This window comes from Megascapheus bottae, chromosome 21, assembly GCF_031878675.1.
Source record: "Megascapheus bottae isolate mThoBot1 chromosome 21, mThoBot2.hap1, whole genome shotgun sequence".
NCBI lineage: Eukaryota > Metazoa > Chordata > Mammalia > Rodentia > Geomyidae > Megascapheus > Megascapheus bottae.
In genome coordinates, this window is record NC_143529.1 from 1381069 (window position 1) to 1388051 (window position 6983).

General features: G+C 37.7%; 2 pseudogenes; both read right to left on the reverse strand.

Annotated features, from left to right (window-relative positions):
* Positions 1–258: 258 nt before the first annotated feature.
* On the reverse strand, positions 259–353 carry LOC150048528 (small nucleolar RNA U13; annotated as a pseudogene).
* A 5828-nt stretch (positions 354–6181) lies between these two features.
* LOC150048529 (peptidyl-prolyl cis-trans isomerase A pseudogene) lies at positions 6182–6487 on the reverse strand (annotated as a pseudogene).
* Positions 6488–6983: the final 496 nt, after the last annotated feature.

The window sequence follows — 6983 nt, forward strand, 5'->3', positions numbered from 1 at the left end:
TCATTCCATTATATTTTTTTTAAACAGGCAAGAACTGTTATCAATTTCATTCCATTATTGCCTGAAGAAAGAGTTTGCATGAATACAATCCTTTTAAATTTGTTCTATATGTCTTTGAGAAAGACCGCATTCTGTCATTTACGTAAGTATTGCCTATGGACATTCATCCAATCTAATTGATTTTTATTGTAATTCACAACTACTTTCTTGCTCTTCATTTGTCTACCATATCACCACTTTTTTCTTTTTCTCTTTAGGCCTCAGATATATAATATGTCCATGTCATAACAATGTTTGGGGGAGGCATGTGTCATGCAAGCACCCGATCATGTGCTTACGAACCAGAAAAGGATCTACTCTATCACTTTTAAAAATAATTTTTTCCTGTCATTTCTTCCAATTTTGTGTCATATTTAGATGCATGCATGTTTATGATTATTTTATTATGTCTTCCATTTATACTGACTGCCCCTATCATTTTTTATGTGGAAGAATGATACCAAAGCTTGTTTGCTTGCTAGACAAGTATTCTGTCATTGAGCTATAAACCCTGTCCTACCTTGACCTATGTGTTGGGGGGCAGGGTGCTGGGAGTTGAACTCAGGATTTTGCATATTCTAGACAAGCTATATCCCCAGCCTACACTGACAATTCCATCACTAAAACATTTTCTTGTCTGTCTGATCACATTGTGAAGCTGAGGACTTTGAGGAGTTCTAAATCCAGTTGATCTCCTCCTGTCACTGCTAGGCATCGAGATTTCATGCCCACTATAACTTAAAGCCTGCAGGTTTTTCTAAGCTACAGATATCTGTGAAAATGGGAATGAGAAGGGGAAACTAAAAAGCACACAAACTCTGTTTTGTTTTGTTTAGTTTTAGTATTTACTTATAAACCTTTTATTTCTCTCTAACAACCTGAAAAAGTTGCTTTTGAGCATTTTTGCCAGTGTTGTTATTCCTTTTATGGAGAATTAGATTTTCACTGGACATCATATTTGGAGTAATGTCAAGTGACATAAGCTTTTAACAAATTAACAAGGGAACAGAGATTTAAAAAATTGATTCAGTAGCATTTATATGGGCAAAAGACAAAGTATAACATAGGCAGCAAATGCTGCATACAGCTTGAGGACCATATTGTTAATTCACTCTTTTCTACACTTTATTTTATTGCTTTCTTTCTTATTAAGTTCTCATCTTTCATTTTTAGGCCATATTTAACCAAATCTGACCAAGACAATTACGTATGCTTTAGCCAGTCTAGCAGCCATCATGTTACTGTTATATATGAAAATGGATGCCGTCAAGTCTCACTCCATAAAACAATATAGTAATTCACTAAAATCATAAGAGAAACCATCCATTGAAAATTTGTTTGTCATTGACTGGCATGGTGGTTCTTGCCTGTAATCCTCGCTACTCAGGAGGAGAACTGAGGATTGCAGTTCAAAGCCAGCCTGGGCACTAAAGAACATGAGACTTATCTCCTATTAATCACTAGAAAACCAGAAGTGGGGCTGAGACTCAAGGGGTAGGTTGGTAGCCTAGAGCTGAAGAGCTCAGGGACAACAACAAGGCCAGAGTTCAAAGTTAGTTGAAGTTGGATAGGGAAGGGAGGAAAACAAGATGAGGGGTGGGGATGGGGGGAGGGAAATGGGGACTAAGACATGAGAAAGGGTATCAATGTATGTGAAGTAATGCGCTTTCTATCTGGTGAATATAATGTAACTCTTCTATTAATTACAATAAAAATATATGCAAAAACATGAATGAAAGAAAGAAGCAAAGAAACAAAGAAAGAACATTTGACTCCTTATTCAGCAAAGAATCACAAGGTCCTTGAATTCAGCTTATTCAGCCTTATCTGATTCTTCCCCAAATTGGTGAATTGCCTGTTGAGAACTTTTATACTTCCTACTGATAGCCTTCTCCTCAATTTCCACTTTATTGTCACATACACCTACTGTCGATTTCACCTCGATATGACTTTTTGCCCCTTTTCTCTCAATCTTTTCTCCATTGTCAGCTTTGAATTGGTCATCGGATTTTGCCATTTCTGCAACACTTTTCCTTTGTTTTTCATTAATGTACATATTTTAATTAGTTCCAGAAAATTATTTAATATAAAGAAAACATTGGGGAAGTAGTGTGGGAATTTTTAAAAAGAAAACTCATTCTAGTCTTATCCCAGAGAAAAACCAGAATATACACACTGACCTTTTGGGGTGATATGCTGAGGTTCTGCCAACTGAGAGATTGCTCCCTGCTGGGTGTTTCCCTCTGGGTTAGCAAGATGTGTGCACTCTGGGATTCCTTTGCTATCACGATGATGAATTAAGATGAAAAAGACGAATACAATGTTCCCTGCTTTCTTTGTAATTCTTTTCAAAGGATTTTAGTGCAGCTAAGGCATGTGACTCATTGAGTGGGCCTGGCACTTAAACCCCTGAGCACAATACTGAAAAAGAAAAAAAAAAAGAAGTCTTAAGAATAATGCAATCTTCCTGGGTTAAGAAAGATTATTGGTGAAAATTATACACTGAAATATTTTTATCTCAGTGTTGAGATTATCCTAATGTAAATTATATGTGAATAAATAGTTGAAAATAGAAAAAGAAAAATGCTCCTTGAATTTAGCACTGAAAATCCAGCCCCAAGTTATACATTAACTGACATGATTTTTAAACTTCTTCAAGATAATAAGTTGTTTTAAGATGCTTAGTCTCAATAGAAAAATAATGAGATGACAGAAATAATAAATAATTATTTGTAAATCAGGTTTTGCCCCAGAAGTTATATGCATATGCCTATTGGTTAGCCTTCCAGGTTATTGCGCTTGATTGCTTTTGTTAGTATCAAGAGCATAAATTAGCCAAGTACCAGCAGCTCACACCTGTAATCCTAGCTACTCGGGAAGCTAAGATGTGAGGATCACAGTTTGATAACAGCCCAAGTAGGAAAGTCCATGAGATCTTTATCTCAAGTTAACCATCAAATATCTGGAAATGGGACTTAACCTCAGTTGGTACCAGCATTGAGCAAAAAAAAAAAGCACGTGATAGTACCTAGGCCATTGAGTTCAAGCCAAAGAACCAACACACATACTCTCTCTCCCCTCCCTTCCCCTCCCCGCTCCTCCCCTCTCTCGATGATTAACATACTCAGTTGACATCTATTAAACTACAGAAATACAATTTAATTTGTCTCAATCATTTTCTCATGTTACCATTTACATTTCTCTGGTATTTTTTATAGATGTTAATATATTGCCTCTCTTGTGTGTGTGCGCGCGCGCGCGCATGTGTGTGTGTGTGTGTGTGTGTGTGTGTATGTGTGTGTGTGTCTGTCTGTCTGTCTGTCTGTCTTGGGGCTTGAACTCTACTTATAGCTTTTTGCTGATCAATTGGAGGTAAGGACATTCTGGATTTTCTTGGCCATGTTGTCTTCTAACCAGTATTCTTAGATCTCATACTCCTGAGTAGCTAGGATTACAGGCATCAGCCATTTGCACTTGGCCATTGTCTTTTCTTATACAATGTTCTTTATCTGGTGTTTTTTCTGCTTCTAGCACAATTAATTTTCTGTTCATAGAATCTTCCACTAATAAATATTATGTTACCTAATAAAAATTAATTTTTCCATAAATCCTACAATCTGTTGTTGCTTTGCTCTCTGAAAATCCACTTGGAAATATCATGACGAAAATTGATCATCTCTATCTGCAAAGACTGAAAATGAACCAGTGGAGAAATTTTGCTAGGATCTGAGCATGAGACTTCTATTTCTGGGCAGAGATTCCACATATAGCTGACAAAGTCATTTTACAAAAGCACAGATCTTCAGAAAACACAATACACTTCCAAACTATGGACTAACCATGGAAGCCTTTCACATAGCAGAGGGAGCAGCAGCTTTCCCTGGAACTTGTTATGGCCCAGATGAAGCAGAGCATACACAACTGCTCCAGAGCAAACATCTGTCTGCATGGATTATAGGGTGTGGGGGAGGGGAATCATACTGGATGTGAATATAAGATTTGTAGTCTTCTGTAGAATGTCTCCTTCCTGCCATGATTTGCCTCCAGCCCTGAGGAAGTTCTGGTAGCTATTAGACCTGGCAGAAGAATGAGCCTTCTCCCAGCAACCCAAAAATTAATGGAAAGAGTTATTTCTTTGTGGATACAGCCATAAATTTTTTAAAGTAACAAATACAGGCACAAACACAGCATCCTGAGCTCTCTGAAAATAATAAATCTCTGTAACACTGAATTGGAGTCACTTGCTATTTAGCCTTGAATTGGATGCTTACAGGCTAGATAACTTCTAGAAAACAGCCTCTCCTGCAAAGGAAAAAGAAAAAAAAAAGAACAGACCATTCAATTTTTTCACCCTAGTTTACTCTCATTAGGGGCAGGGTAGAATCATGAGGCCACACTCCAAATTCTCCTCTTTTATATTTCACCTAGCTCACTAAAAGCAGGAAAAACAACTCACTTTTTTTTCTTGTCTAAGTTCTTGTCCTTGAGAAGGAAAAATTTCAGGCCTGCTAGGTAAGCTCTGATACAAATGGTCAGTCTGCTGACCAAGAGATAATGATCAGGCTTCTATTGACTATGGTTAGTCTCTCTTCCCAATTTTCTTTGTTCTTTTCCTCTATCTTCATCCATTCCTTCCTTTCCTTACTCCTTCCTTCCATCCTTCCTTCCTTCTTGCCTCTTTCATTCCTTTCTCTCTCTCTCTCTCTCTCTCTCTCTCTCTCTCTCTCTCTCTCTCTCTCTCTCTCTCTCTCTTCTCTTTCTTTCTCTTTTCTTCTTTCTTCTGTTTATTTGTCTGAGACACAGTCAATATAGCTAGACTACCCTCAAACTCAACCTCATGAACGCTGAAATTACAGGCATGGACAATCATTCTCAGCTCTATCTCCTTTTTGAGTAGTGTATTGTCAATTATATCACACACATAATTAAAGTCATTTCTATCTTTATAGCTTGCTTTAAAATTATCTTTGCTTTGATCAGTCTGCTCCTTGTAACGCCTGTTGTCCCTTCAACCTCAGGATTATATAGTAGGTAATCTCTTCCCAGAGTGGAATGCCCTATGAAATCTCTTAATCATGACTCCTAATCCATCAGAAATTCTTAAAACTTTTCTATAAAATGAACCTACCTTAAACTTCAATAACTTTATCTTCCTTCCCTGGTTCTATTTTTTCTCTATAACATTCAACATTTAGTATTTGACACACTATTTTCACATTTACATGTTAATTATACTACTCACCAGAAATGTAATTTATGGAAGGATATATTTTTGTTGTGTGTGTTTGTGTATACTCAGAACCTAAAGCAATACTTGCCATATAGTGTATGCTCAATAAATATTTATAAGAGAATCAATGTACTTTATGTTTCTCCTCCAGGTACACAATTCTTCATCTTCCTTCACTGATCAGTATATATCACTGTTACCTCTTATACTATACTATCAAGCCTTCTGGCAAAAGAAAAGTTTGGGAAATTTGTGACAGCTAGAGATGTATATCAATAAAAAGACAAGTCAGTGCATTTTTGTTGTATGGATACACATCATAGAATAGGAGCCATATGCATGAAAGGCAGTAGTAGTAAGTCTCCCTCTCTACCTTGCTTTGAAAAGTATAAAGTCCAATCCTGTCTCACAATTCCCATAACAAGTTAAATAACACCTCTTTTGCAATTAATCCATTTTGTTTTCTATGTTTGTAGAAGTGGATCTGCCTAAGGATTGTGAGTTCACAGCACCACTTCCAGCTTTTTCTATATATGTGGTACTAAGGAATCGAACCTGGGACTTTAGGCATACTAGGCAAACCCTCTACCACGAGGCCAAACTCCTAGCCCTTCCTCTCTTTTTAAAATAATCTTTATTGAAAAGTTGATGAGCACAGGGTGTTTACAGCTACATAGTAATGAGTACAGTTATTGTTGTTGTTTTTAACGTTTACTTAGTTTTTATTTATAATCATAAACTTAACTCTGCAATCCAGCTAGACTTGGAAGGGAGTAAGGAAAACATGGAACCCACAGAACTGCAGTGAGAGCACAAAGAGTATAGGATATTGCAAGCAGATAGGGTGGAAGGGTGCTCTTCTGAGCTACAGAAGGAATGGTCTGACAGTTAAGGTAAACCAAGTCAAATGTATTAGAGTTGTCCACAGTTGGTAACGGTGACCTTCTTGCTGGTCTTGCCATTCCCAGACCAAAACCCTGCATGGCTTCCACAACTTCCATGCCTTCTTTCACCTTCCCAAAGACCACATGCTTGCCATCCAACCAATCAGTCTTGACAGTGAGGATAAAAAACTGGGAACCTTTTGTATTTGGTTTAGTAACCGCCATGGACAAGATTCCAGGACCTGTATGCTTTAGGATGAAATTCTCATCTTCAAACTTCTCTCCGTAGATGGACTTGCCACCAGTGTCATGTGAAGTCACCACCCTGGCACATGAATCCTGAGACAATTCTGTGAAAACAGGAATCCTTATAGCCAAATCCTTTCTCTTCAGTGCTCAGAGCATGAAACATTTCTGCTGTCTTTGGAACTTTGCAAATAGCTCGAAGCAGAAGCGGTCCAAGGGCTTGCCATCAGCGGCAATGTCGAAGAACACGGTGGGGTTGACTATGGCTGATAGCTGGTAATCACAAAGGACAGCGGCTTCTGCAAAGCTACCTTTGTTTTTAAACAATGTTACCCGGTCCTTCATCCCCGCCCCTGCCCCTCTCTATTCCCCTTCCCCGCAAATTGTATGGTTGATATCCAACCTAGTATCAAGTGAGTATCATTGTTGCATTAGTTTCTCCTTTCATTTGCTGTTTTTGTGGTTCCCTTTCCCTTCCATTGGTTGAATAATCTTCTATACAAGACGCAGGATATAGAAAATTGAGAAATGAAGGGGAAAATGAAGATTAAAAAGCTATTTAAAGGACATAATAAAAACCTCTT